A 14,158-nucleotide genomic window follows, 5' to 3' on the forward strand; every position below is an offset into this window, starting at 1 on the left:
CTCGTAGCATATGAAATGCATACATATCAGAAATAAGTATCTAAGCTCTCCTGTTCTCTGGAGAACTCCAGAACACAGGAAGGCACTCAGTAGACAGGACGTTTTAGTGCCACCTGTTCTTTGTGAAGGGTGGAATGATCTCCTCCAGCTTTGCTTTCCGTCTTTCCATCAACAAGTTCTCATGAGGTAACCAGATATGGAGTTCTATGTCAGACACACAGTCAGCTGACAAACAGGTTTGTGCAATAGACGCATATGAAGAAAATAACTTTCTTAGATATAAAGAGATTCTTGTGTGTTGCAGACCAATCAAAAGACCCAGTAACTGGGATAGGGAATCTTAATGCAGCTGCATTCTGATGAGGCCCTCTGTTTCCCTGGCAACGGCAGCTCTGCAAACACAAACTCTAGATTCCCTTTAACGTTACAGAGAAGAACACATAAGCGACCATAGAGGGGCTTTTATCTGAGTACATTTACAAAAAATCTTCCTATAGTTTCCCTTTTACAGGGGATGAAAGAGAAGCTTTATAACATTTTCCAGATATGGAACACATGATCACAGGGTTTAGAGGCTCTTATCCCAGTGTGTCTGTTCTATTATTCCTAGAGTGTCTTTAGAGGGTTCTTATGGAAGTTTCCAAAACCAAATTAACCATTAAACGGGCCAACCCATTAGTGAGACTCATGCCACTAGCCATTTACACGTGTGCGTACAAACATACATTTACAGATAGGTCATACTCTTCAGGAAATAGAGGGCAGGGAAGATTCTACAGCTGTCCAATATGTTACTTCCTCTTATATACTCAATTTCCAGAAAAGAAACAAATGTCATTAATGTACCACTCTTCATTTCTTCCTGCTCAACCTACACCTTACTGGGCAAAGACCACTGCTCAGAATTACACCCATTCCATGTGCTTTGCTTGCCTTCTTTAACCCCTAGTCTGGAGTAATCTGTCATTTTGCCTTTAATTTATTCTATGCAGAGTTCATTATAACTGTGGTTATTTTTTTGTAGCTCACACAATAGCAAAATTGGAAGTAGCCTTAGATACTATCTACCCCAGTATTCTAACCTAAGTAAGGCGTGACTCCTCTACCGTCCATCATTCTGTGTAGACATATAATTGCAGCATGTGCCTCCCAATGACGGGGAACCCACTCCTATGATTAGCAATTTTAATTTTAAGAGAGATCTTCCTTGTACCTAAACTTGATCCTCTGAAGTGGTACAAATTAGTTTGCTCTTTCTTTCAGAGCAGATTTTTAAAATTAATTTTTATTGGAGTATAGTTGATTTACAATGTTTTGCTAGTGTCTGCTGCAAGCAAAGTGAATCAGTTATACATGTACATATATCCATTCCTTTTTAGTTTCTATTTCCATATAGGACATTACAGAGTGTTGAGTAGAGATCCCTGTGCTATACAGTAGGTTCCTATTAGCTATCTATTTTATATATAGTAGTGTGTATATGTCAATCCCAATCTCCCAATTTATCCCTCTTCCCTCCCCCTTTCCCCCTTGGTAGCCATAAGTTTGCTTTCTACATCTGTGTCTCTATTTCTGTTTTGTAAATAGGTTCATTTGTACCATATTTTTAGATTCCACACATAAGTGATATCATATGATATTTGTCTTTATCTGTCTGACTTATTTCACTCATTATGACAATCTCTAGGTGCATCCATGGCGCTGAAAATGGCATTATTTCAATCTTTTTTATGGCTGAGTAATATTCCATTGTATATAACACCACATCTTCATTATCCATTCCTTCATTGATGGACATTTAGGTTGCTTCCATGTCCTGGCTGTTGTAAATAGTGCTGCAGTGAACACTGGGGTACATGTATCTTTTTGAATTACAGTTTTCTCTGGATATATGCCCCGGAGTGGGATTGCTGGATCACATGGTAACTCTATTTTTAGTTTTCTAAGGAACCTCCATACTGTTCTCCATAGTGGCTGTACCAATTTACATTCCCAACAACAGTATAGGAGGGTTCCCTTTTCTCCACACCCTCTCCAACATTTATTGTTTGTAGATTTTTTGATGATGGCCATTCTGACTGGTGTGAGGTGATAACCTCATTTTAGTTGTGATTTGCATTTCTCTGATAATTAGTGACGTTGAGCGTCTTTTCATGTACCTCTTGGCCATTCGCATGTCTTCTGTGGAGAATGTCTATTTAGGTCAGAGCAGATTTTTAATCTAAAGGCAGATACTTTAGACCATATTTCCATTCCTCCCTTTTCAGTTAATGTTCCCTTGAAAGAAGTTTCTGATAAAGACTAGCCCGGGCCAATTCTAGAGGGAGTTGACATAGATGTACACTTGCCTCCATTTTTATAAATGATAGCTAGTGTTACTGGAGTGTTGTTTCCCTCAGGTTAGGACAATGGGGACAAATTAGACTACTCTTCTTTTTCTAGTGTAAAGAGATGAACACCATGTCATCTCCCAAAGGTCTACATGCTGTTCCTTATGGTTTACGAAATAGTAATTGTAGTAATAGTCATGTACTATGGTTTGGTAGCTCAGTCCTTTTCAGGAATTGGGCTGAATAACTGCAGAGGACTGTGGACTTCTAAAATGCAATTCAACACCCATCGATGGTAGAGAATATCAGTAATGGCATCAATTAGGACTAAATGTAACACAACACCCATAACATGAATTACCCTTTCTGTTCCCCGCAGGGGGAACTCAATCCCAGGTAAGCCCTGGCAGGAGGAGCAAGGGCATGCTCTCAGAAGGGCCTCCAGGAGCTTCCCTGGTGGCGCAGTGGTTGAGAATCTGCCTGCCAATGCAGGGGACACGGGTTCGAGCCCTGGTCTGGGAAGATACCACATGCCACGGAGGAACTAAGCCCGTGTGCCACAACTACTGAGCCTGTGTGTCTGGAGCCTGTGCTCCGCAACGGGAGAGGCCGTGACAGTGAAGAGGCCCGCGCACCGCGATGAAGAGTGGCCCCCGCTGTCCGCAACTGGAGAAAGCCCTTGCACAGAAACGAAGACCCAACACAGCCAAAAATAAATAAATAAATTTATTAAAAAAAAAGAAGGACCTCCAGATATTTGTGTGCTCTGGAGAGAAGCCTACCGCTGGCACCCAGGCAGAGCTGCAGACCTTCCACCACCCTCAGGAAGCACATGGAAGAGGTTCCCACTGGACATAAACCCTGCTGGGGGAAAAAAATAATCAAAGGGGGAAGGACTGGCAATCTATAAAGCTGTGTTGCATGTGGTTTTATTTATTTATGTTGGAGAGGTTTTTCTTTTCCTTGTCTAAGGAGATCTTTCTCAGTAGTATTCGTTAGAGAATGTATAAGTGGAGTGCTCTGTTCTTGCTTCTTTCTGACTATAGGAATTTACTGATACATCCAGCACTGAATTCACCTATCTAGAAAGGGAGCTCCAAATCTCTCAAGACAAATATGTCACCTCCACTCCATCCCACCCAGGTGAAATAGAATTGCCCCTCCTCTGTGCTGTATGTTGACATCAATTTTGCAAGTGATGATGACTGTCCCTCTTGTATTGGAATTAGTGGAAGTGCCTCTTTCTCCTCCACTGGCCCGTAGGCATCTTTAGAGTGGGAACCCTGTGTTGACTTCCTGGTAGCATCCCCCAGCGATTTCCCATCCTCCCCTCACACATAGATAAACGTACTATCTTAGAAGATTGTTCTTCCAAAGACCAGCAACTTACTCTAGAAAAAGCAGTAGTAGATTCCAGAATGCTCTAGGGTAATGAGAAAATGGACCCATCCAGCCCTGCCGGTCCAAGATGGTCCTGAAGACTCCAGCCTTCCAGAAGGGGAGGTGGTAAGAAGGTCCTTGAGGATTTAAAAGACACTTACTTAAATGCACCGTAAATGAGCAACTGACTCAAGTAAAAGAAAATGTTTTCATGATTTCAGTATACCACATTTGCTTTTTCACCCCAAAGTTAAGCTAGTATACACTGAGTAGCATTCTAATGTTTATGTAATTTAACATGCCTTGAAAGAGGAGGTTGTGAGCCAATATTTTGTCTTCTCTCCATATGAAATAGGTCAGGAGAAAAAATAAAGGTTGATGTCTGCAAAACATGAAACCCTTAATAACAACTATTTTATACTAAGAAGATATGGACTTCTGATGTGTAGATACAGTTAAGAACTAAAAGGTCAAAAGTATAAGAATGAGCCCACTCCCTAAAGTAGAGCAGAAAAACAAATACCTCAGACAGATATCCAAGATTGGAATCAGAGTGATTCTACTCCACTTCTGTGCAGTCTGGGCCTGAATCCAAACTCAAAACAATTGTAATTTCAGCAAGTCCCACCCTGAAAGACAGGTTGAATTTCCCTCTGGAGAACTGACGGGTCAGTTAAAACATGGATCTCATTGATTTAGTTACATCATCTTTATAGGCATCAGTTGTCTTTGTAATTCTCATGAAAATCCCACATAGCAGCCAAAATGGACAATGTATTGTCCAATAAAGCTTCCAGAAATGGACTGTGGATATGCAGTCTCTCCAACATCCTGTGGGAAGGTTGAGCAACGTTACCTTTGGATCTTTACCTGAGTCACTGACTCAAGCAGAGAGGCCCCCACTGGAGAGCATACATACATATGGACACACACAGAACAACACACATTTCTATTTACGTTCAAAACAGAAGACGGCACAGATGGCAAACAGTGTTTGCTATGAGTCTACCGTTTTGTGTTTGGAGACGCCTGGTTCTGATTTTGTATTTATTTTTACTTGCATTTAATATTATTTTCATCTTTGGTTATAATCTATGAGAAATAAGGTATTTGTTTTTTCATTTAAACATTTGTTCTGTGGAACTGCTATTTACCAATGACAGAAGTAAGAAAAAAATTGGAAGAATTCATTTTAAGAAATCTTTATAATGACCTTAGATTGGAGGATTCATTTTTGATGATTTTAAGAATAGACTTTAGTGCCTATCTTGGTTTGGTTTCTAAGAAACCGAATCTGCCAAAATCATGAGAGAGAAGCCAGAAGAACACTTAAGCGAGTATTCTTACTTTGTGACAGTGTGGTTATTTATTTAGTAGTTAACATCTGTTCTACAGTTTTCCCAGAATGATTGTGAAGATGAAATCAGATAACATATGAAAAGCATCATTACAAATTAAAAGCGCCGTAAAAATGTGCCATTATAGAAGCTTCCATATAACGGACTCTTATTTTGACATGTTATAAAACCTAAGTTTACTACAAAACAGAAATCTGAGTAGCAGTCTTTGAAATCCATTTCCAGAATTATCTTGAGACCAGACTTTCAAAATCCTTTCAAGTGGAAATGTATTAAAGAAAATAAATTAGTCTATTATGTTCTTCTTCCCCATCCTTACTTCACCAGAGACATTAGAACCTTTCTGAAGAGTTACCAGTTCAAAAGCCACTAACGGCTAGATGCCAGTATTGAATATATATAGACCAAATTCTCTAAAAATGATAGTATGAAGTGTGAATTTCCACCCATTCCCCTTTCCGTTTGTAATAAATTCATTCAGAAATATTTTTATTTCATAGAATTGACTTCTTCATAAGTCTTCATGAAATCAGCATTAAATATTATCTCCTTTCACTTAGGAAAGAGAAAATGCATTGTACTCTGTCAACAGATAGTTACACAATAAAAATTCAACTTAAAAAAACAAGGGCTTCCCTGGTGGCGCAGTGGTTGAGAGTCCGCCTGCCGATGCAGGGGACACGGGTTCGTGCCCCGGTCCGGGAAGATCCCACATGCCGCGGAGCGGCTAGGCCCGTGAGCCATGGCCGCTGAGCCTGCGCGTCCGGAACCTGTGCTCCGCAACGGGAGAGGCCACAGCAGTGAGAGGCCCGCGTACCGCAAAAAAAACCCAAAAAGCAAGTCATTGGGAACTAGGGGAAAATGGATCTTTAGGTGTTTTGAGAATGTAATGGGACAAAATGAGGAAATATTTTTTCCTCTGTCACTTTTTATTTTTTAGAGCTGTTTTAGATTTAAAGAAAAATTCAACTGGAAGTACAGAGAGTTCCCATAACCTCCCTCTCTCCTGTACTCATTTTCACCGGTTATTAACATTTTCCGTTATTGTGGTACATTTGTTATAATTGATGAACAAATATCGACACTTCTTGTTTTTTTCTTGTGGTACGCGGGCCTCTCACTGTTGTGGGCTCTCCCGTTGCGGAGCACAGGCTCCGGACGTGCAGGCCCAGCGGCCATGGCTCACAGGCCCAGCCGCTCCGTGGCATGTGGGATCTTCCCGGACCGGGGCACGAACCCGTGTCCCCTGCATCGGCAGGCGGACTCTCAACCACTGCGCCACCAGGGGAGCCCTTGACACATTAATATTTACTAAAGCTCACTGTTTACATTAGGGTCACTCTTTGTGTTGTATGTTCTATGAGTTTTGACAAATGTGTAATAACATGTACCCACCATTATAGTGTCATACAGAATAGTTCCACTGCCCCTCAAATTTCTCTGTGTTCCAACTATTCATCCCTCTCACTCCACCCACCCCTGGCAATCATTCATCTTTTTATTGTCTCCATGGTTTTTTCTTTTCCAGAATGTCATAGAGTTGGAGTCATGCAGTATGTAGCCTTTTCAGACCAGCCTTTTCCAATTAACACTATGCATTTAAAATTCCTCCCTGTCTATTCATGGCTTGATAGCTCATTTCTTTTCATCGCTGAATGATATTCCATTGTATGGATATAACATGGTTTATTTAAACATTTGCCTACTGAATGACACCTTGGTTGTTTCCAATTTTTAGCAATTATGAAGAAAGCTACTATAAACAATTGTGTACAGGTTTTTATGTGGACATAAATTTTCAATTTATCTGGGTAAATACCTAGGAGTATGATTGCTGGATCATATGGTAAGACTATGTGTAGCTTTGTAAGACACTGCCAAACTGTCTTCTAAAGTGGCTGTATGAGGGAAATATTTTTAAACTATTTTTGGAAGCAGCAAATGACATATATCACATGATATGAATTCATTCGTCATTCATATATTGCAAGATATTAAAGTATATAATAGAAAAGAGTATGATGTTTTCTTAAAGGAAAGCCTAATACTATTCACATATGATAAAAAGACATATATTTTCTTAATTTATTACATAATCTTCCATTTAACCAACCAATTCCATTGTATTTCTAGTCCTAGAACAGTGCCTGACACATAGCAAGTCAATGGTGAGTGACTCTATTTGCAATACATATATATATCTTATCCCTTATCCCATGTCCTTCCTGAATCTCAAAGTCCTTCAGCCTCAAATAAAAGCCTCCCAAAGAGCCCCCTGTTGTTGTCATGGCATCAGCACCATCTCTGCCATAGAGCCATAAAAACTCTAAGTGTGCCGGTGATGCTCACTATTTTGTTCCTCTATGGCTGGGCTGGATCCAGGACCTTGACCTAAGGCCAAGTCATTCATGTGACTGATTCCATTGTTGCTGCTGTGAGGATCAGTCTTTTAGGTTGTCACTGCAGGTAGCAGCCTCCGCTGCTTTCCCCAACCACTAAGCTACTGTACTATCCCCTCTGTAATCCCCCTCTACATACTTCTTGGGAGCAGAACTTCCTCTCTTTCTCCCTTTCTATCATCTTGCCTTCTTTCTTAATTGATTGAGTGTAACTTCTCAGGATGATAGACGTAAATAAGACACTGATTGGTCTGGAAGACCCCAAGTTTCATAGAAGGGGACAAACACGTAACCAGAAAAGTACAGGACCATGTGTTAAGTGAGATATGTGACCAAAATGCTCTCAGATCACACAGGAAGGTGGGGCAAGGTGGAGCTGAGCCTGGAAGACCTGGAAGACTTTATTTAAAACAGTTGGGAGTGTGGAAGGTGAGATTGAGTGAGAAGTGAGTCCTCCTGATAAACATATCCCGCAGAAGAAGTTAAAAAAATAGTAGCTAAAGTAGTGATGTGGAGGAAGGAAAGAATATTTTAGAATGTTCTCACAAGGCCTTCCCAAAGGGGGAGAGGCCCAGCACTGCTGGAGGCCACCGAGACTGGCAGGGTGTCCACTGGTCCCCCAGTACCTTGAGATGTGTAACTGTCCACGTGTGAGAGTTAATTGTCTCTAACTTTGCCCGAGACAAGCCCTACTTTCCGTGAAGACAAGCCTTAGTATTCTGAATAGCTCTGAATACAGGACTGAGGCAATCACTGGCTGGAAAACAAAACTAAAAAATAAATATCCTTGGTTCTTCAGATGGAAGAACCAAATCAATGCTTTAGATTCTTGGACCAGCAACATCAGCATCACTAGGACCTTGTTAGAAATGCAGATTGCCGGGCCCCATCCCAGATTTACTGGATCAGAGACCCTGGAGGTGGAGCCCAGCAACCTATGTTTTAACAAGTCCTCCAGGAATTCTGATGCCTGCTAAAGTTTTGGAACTGCTGCCTTAGACAACTGTAGTTGTCAGTGAGAGGAAGACTGAAATTTTAATCAAGGCTTTGTTTATATTATTAATAAACCAGTTTCTAACTAAAGAAAAAACACATATAACTACGAATAGGACAGTTTCAGGATTTTAGCTCAACCAGGACTGAGTAATATAGTTAAACTAATCTAATCTAGTGCTTCCTTTCTTGAGATAAAGCAAATCCTCTGGACCTATGCAAGAGTGTAAAAAGCATAATAAAGGTGACTGAACTGTAAAAATTTACAGTGCTTTATTTATCCATGTTGACAGTTCAGTAGTAAATGTTTACAACACTTCATAGACCACATGAGAAAGCACACTGACCCACGTGAAAGACATAACAGTCATCAAAGCTTGAGAAATGTTGGCAGGGGCTGGGGGCTCATTGCAATAAAAGCAAGAGAAAAGGGGGCTAAGGGCCAAGCCATATTGATAAATATTTACAAGCAAATCACTGAAGAATGAGAGGGGGTCTATTATAGTCAAAAGGCAACAGGTCATTTTTGAATAGTGGCATCTGAAACTGGAAACAAATTTGTTGCTGAAATACAAATTGGAGGAAATTGCTTTTGTGGGAAAACATTTCCTCTCCTCAGTGGGTTTCTCTTTTGTGTTCTGCCTGTTCTGATCGTGGAATTTCAGAGGCAACTGGGATCTCCTGATAGGGGACTGGCTTCTGTTCCAAGCTCCCCACGGTAGCCTAAGGAAAAAGGTGCCTTCTCCCCTAGGTCTGCTTTTCTCGTCAAATATGGTTACCTTACTACCTAACTCTCACTCAAAGGCTATAAGATCTTCAGATGATTGTTTACAACACAGAGCATTTAAAAAAACTGAACCTAAAGCTCTCATTTCAATCCTCCCAATCTTCCCCTTCTCCCTTTGCAGTGAGTTCAAAATTCTGAAGGTTTAAAATCGTGGCCTTGAGCTCGAGGCTGTCAGGAATTTTTTCAGCATAGAAAGGAGTTTGTGTCTCTGAAAAGTATGAACAACAGGAAACAAAGACAGCTGTCGTTTTCTTGAAATAATAATACCGAGCACACGCAGGTATCCTGCACAAGGACGTTTTAAAAAAACGCCCATTGAGTTTACCTCCTTGGAAGTTATCATTCAAAGGTCATTGGAGCAGAGCTTGAAGAGTGACATCGAAGAGTGACATCACAGAGTGAGGAGGAATGAAAATGGGGGAGGGCTATTGCTGCCACCCTATGACCAGGGCAGTGACCATCTGCAGGGCTAGACCATGTTCCACCATTGCTGTCAGCCCCCGGGGGGCTTAGGCCCCTTTTTGGGAGGGACAGGGTAGCAGAGGTCACTGCCCTGGGCTGACAGTGCCATGTCATGTTGTTAGGAGATGGCAAGAGCCACTTGCCTACCCCCAATCCAGATACCAATCGTGTAAAACATGGAGGGTGCAACCCCTTGGAGACTGTCCATCAGCCATGGGTTGGAGAAGTGGGCCTGTGGGAAGGAGAGATCCATTTCCCCACCCAAGTCCGGGATCATATCTTCATTTTGCCCTTGTCTCCACAAATTATGTAATCAGCGTATACAGGACTAGTAAGTGAGAGACTAGACTTTGAATCCAAGTCTGCCTTACTCTGAAGCTCCTGCTTTTAACAACAACTATGTTTAAGGCATTATATTGGATTCCAGAAAGTATACAGGTAAGAACCAATTGTGGTTCCTTATGTCAGGGAGCTTAGAATGATGAACAAATTACAATCCCTTCTTTTCGCATAAAATACAGGTGGAGGAGGTAAAGAATAAGTAAAAAGCAATACAGTGTGACAAACGCAAGGACAGAAATAAGCACAGGGTACCTTGGAAGAATAGATGTGAGGCATCTAAACTTTTGGAGGTCAGGGAAGGCTTCCTGGAGGAGTTGACTTGTTAGCGCTAATCTAACTGATCAAATGGATAAAGCTAACAAAGTGTGTAAGGGGTAACAGAAACAAGGACTGGTGACAGAGTGTGTTTGGGGAGCACAAGTAGTTCAGTGTGTCTCCAGCTTGAAAAATGAGATCTGGGTTTGGGGGAAAGGGTATAAGAAAGGCTGGACAAGTGGCAGTCACCTCTTGTGGAGCAGAGGAAAGAGAATCACTGAGACATTTTAAGGGGAAAATGATATAATAAGATTTATATCTAGAGGAAATCATTCTGATGATCAGGATAGTGAACTGAATGCAACTTCTATTTATCTGCCAGTCTCCAAACCCATGAACCAGCCAACAAAGTGATAGAAGGAGAATAAATCAGTAATAACATTAGGAAACAAAAAACGGCATCATTGGTAGACCTGAGATTTTGAGGAATTCATAGAGAATAGAAAGTATAAAAGAAAATGTACTTTCCTAGAGAAGTTGGAGCAGCTTTGGGGAACTCCAAGTTCAAAGGACCCAGTGAGGCAACATCATGGCACTCACTTGGGAGTTACGGTCAAAGCAGCTGAAACTGGGTCCCCCCACGTTGTCTTTCTGCATTTGGGCAGCACGTGAACAGGCATGGTGTGTACCCAACACTGAACCTCTGGGGGTGAACACTGCGGCCAGGAAGATGGCAAGGCACTGCAGGAAGACGCTGGCCTCTCAGAAGGACAGGGCTCTCTTTCTCTTCCCGGCTTATGTCACTTAGCAAAAGGTCCTCCAGATTCATCCATATTGTCACAAATGGCAAGATTTCTTTCTTTTTTATGGCTGCATCATGTTCCTGTGTGTGTGTGTGTGTATTTATGGCTGAATAATAGTCCACTCTGTACATATATATACATATCACATTTTCTTTATCTCTTCATCCATTAAGGACAGTTAGGTTGTTTCCATATCTAGGTTATTATGAATAATCCTGCAATGATCATAGGGGTGCAGATATTTCTTCAAGATTCTGACTTCAATTCTTTTGGATTTATACCCAAGAGTGGGATTGCTCGATCATATGGTAGTTCAATTTTTAATTTTTTTTTGAGACACCACCATACTGTTTTTCATAATGACTATAGTTAATAATATGGTATTCAATACTTGAAAGTTGTTGAGAGTACATCTTAAGCATTCTTATCACAAAAAAAGAGTAACAAAAAAAGTAATAAATTAAAAAAATTACCTATGTTAACTTCTGAGGTCATGGATGTGTTAATTATTTTGATCTTGCTAATCATTTTACAGTGCATATGTATCAAATCATAACACCATACACTTTAAATATATACAGTTTTGGGCTTCCCTGGTGGCGCAGTGGTTGAGAGTCCGCCTGCCGATGCAGGGGATGCGGGTTCGTGCCCCGGTCCGGGAAGATCCCACATGCCGCGGAGCGGCTGGGCCCGTGAGCCATGGCCGCTGAGCCTGCGCATCTGGAGCCTGTGCTCCGCAACGGAAGAGGCCACAGCAGTGAGAGGCCCGCGTACCACAAAAAAAAAAAAAAAAAAAAAAAAAAAACACATAAATATACACAGTTTTATTTGTCAGTTATTCCTCAATAAAAGTTAGGACTCTTTGACACTCTATTTTTGTGGTTAACATTCTTTTTTTTCCATTCTTTATTTTTTTTCTTTCTTAAATTATTTTTCCTTTATTTTATTTTAATTTTTTAAACACTCTTTAACAGTGATGCACTTTTGCCATCATCCTGTCCTCACCAGAACCAGCTGCTGCTAACTCAAAAGGAGCCAAGCCAGGGCTCTCAAATACAAAGCACAAAACACAAGATGTTTGGAAAGGACCAACAAAGATCTTAGATTAAAACTAGACTAAATATTAAAACAGAAATGTAATAATTTCCCCAAAAGCGAAAATGATTAATTAGAAAATGTTTTGGAAGAAAAAAAATTCCATTTGTAATAGCGAAAACAAAAACAGAAGCCTGAATAATATATCCAAGAAATGTACAAGAAACCATATAAAACAAAATCACAGAAATGTAGGGAGGGACATTTCAAAAGACCTAAATAAGTATCCATATTCTTGGACAAGAAGATTCATTGTTGCAAAATAGTTGTTTCTCTCTAAAGTAGCCCATAAAATTAATATAATACCAATTAAAATCCCAAGAAGATATTTCATGTTACTTGATAAGCTCTCAATTTTATATGACATAAAAATTTATGAAAATAACCAAGAGAACTTTTTAACAGAAAAAAGATAAACTTGCCTTACTAGATATAAGAACATGTCATTAAGCTATAAATAATTAAAACATTGCGGCATTAAAACAAAACATAAAAACATATTAGTAAAAGAATGGAAAGACTAGAATCAGACTATGTATACGTGGAGTTGTAGTTTATCATGAAGTCGCATTTCACATCATTGGGAAAATGACGAACTATGCAATAAAAGGTATTAGACCATTGCCTACCAATGTGAAAGAAAAAAAAACCACAAAGGACTCTTCTACTTAACACCATAAACAACACGAATTCCCAATAGATTATCAAAAGACAATATAGGATAATTTTTAAATCTATGGTTGGGACAGTCTGAGCAAGAGAAAAAATCCAGAAGCTCTATACGTCAGATGAAAGAGTGATTGATCAATTGATAAATAGATGGAATTCATACAAATGAATTAAAGAATCTTTAAATGGACAAAAAAGTGTGTATTTGTCAAAACACAGAAATAGAGATACTGTCAAAAATATAACATGTTTAATATCTCTGGAATTACTAAGACAATAAATATCATATTTTACCATCATAATTAAAAACATTTAAAAGATAAAATCAGTTGCAGAAACAGGCACTTTTGGTGAAAGTGCTAATAGGTAAAGAGTTTTTACAACGTAATTTTGTGCAGTTTCTATCGAAAATGAGAGAATTCATAATCTTTTCTCAGCATTCTACTTTTAGGGAGTCTATTCTATAGAAACAGGCCAGTCACACAAATGCAGCATTTTTAAATTTTAATTTGAATTACTTATTTATTTATTCATTTATTGGCTGTGCCACACAGCTTGTGGGATCTTAGTTCCCCAACCGGGGATTGAAGCCAGGCCTCTACAGTGAGAGAGTGGAGTCCTAACCACTGGACCACCAGGGAAGTCCCAATGCAGCATTTTTTTAAAATAGCAAAGAACTGTAATAAGCTTTAGTGTTTATCAATAAGTAAATCACAATATATTCATTCTATGAAATATTTTACAGTAGTTAAACAGAATAAAGTAGACTTTATATATCTAAATGGAAAATTCTCCAAGACAGATTTTTAGGGGGAAAACAAAACTGTGGGATAATACATACGGTATAATCATGTTTTTGCAAACACTAACAAAGGAAAAGATGTATGGAAGTGTGTGTGTGTGTGTCTGCTAAGAGGCATAGGAGACTGGAGGGAAATGAAATTTAGGATGGTGAATGTGTAGGGAAGTGATATGGGAGGGTGGGCAGGAAAGAAGTGTTTGGATAATTTGATATCTGAATTTTCTACATTAAAAATACATTTATACATAATATATAATACCTAATTGTAAAGCTAAAATATTTTAATGAAGGATCATGGCTAAGGCATTCACATGGATTGGGGGCTGCAGTGGGATGATATGGGTAAGCAAAACCAGACGCAATGAGACCCTTTAGAAGAGTAGCTCAAAGCTGAAGTGACAGAGAATGGCCCCCCTAGGCTCTGGGCAGGTTGGTTGGGGAAGGTCACTTCTCAAAGCAGACAAATTCTAAAGTCAGGAATAA

Source organism: Globicephala melas, chromosome 11 (genome assembly GCF_963455315.2).
Source record: "Globicephala melas chromosome 11, mGloMel1.2, whole genome shotgun sequence".
In the NCBI taxonomy this organism is placed as follows: Eukaryota; Metazoa; Chordata; class Mammalia; order Artiodactyla; family Delphinidae; genus Globicephala; species Globicephala melas.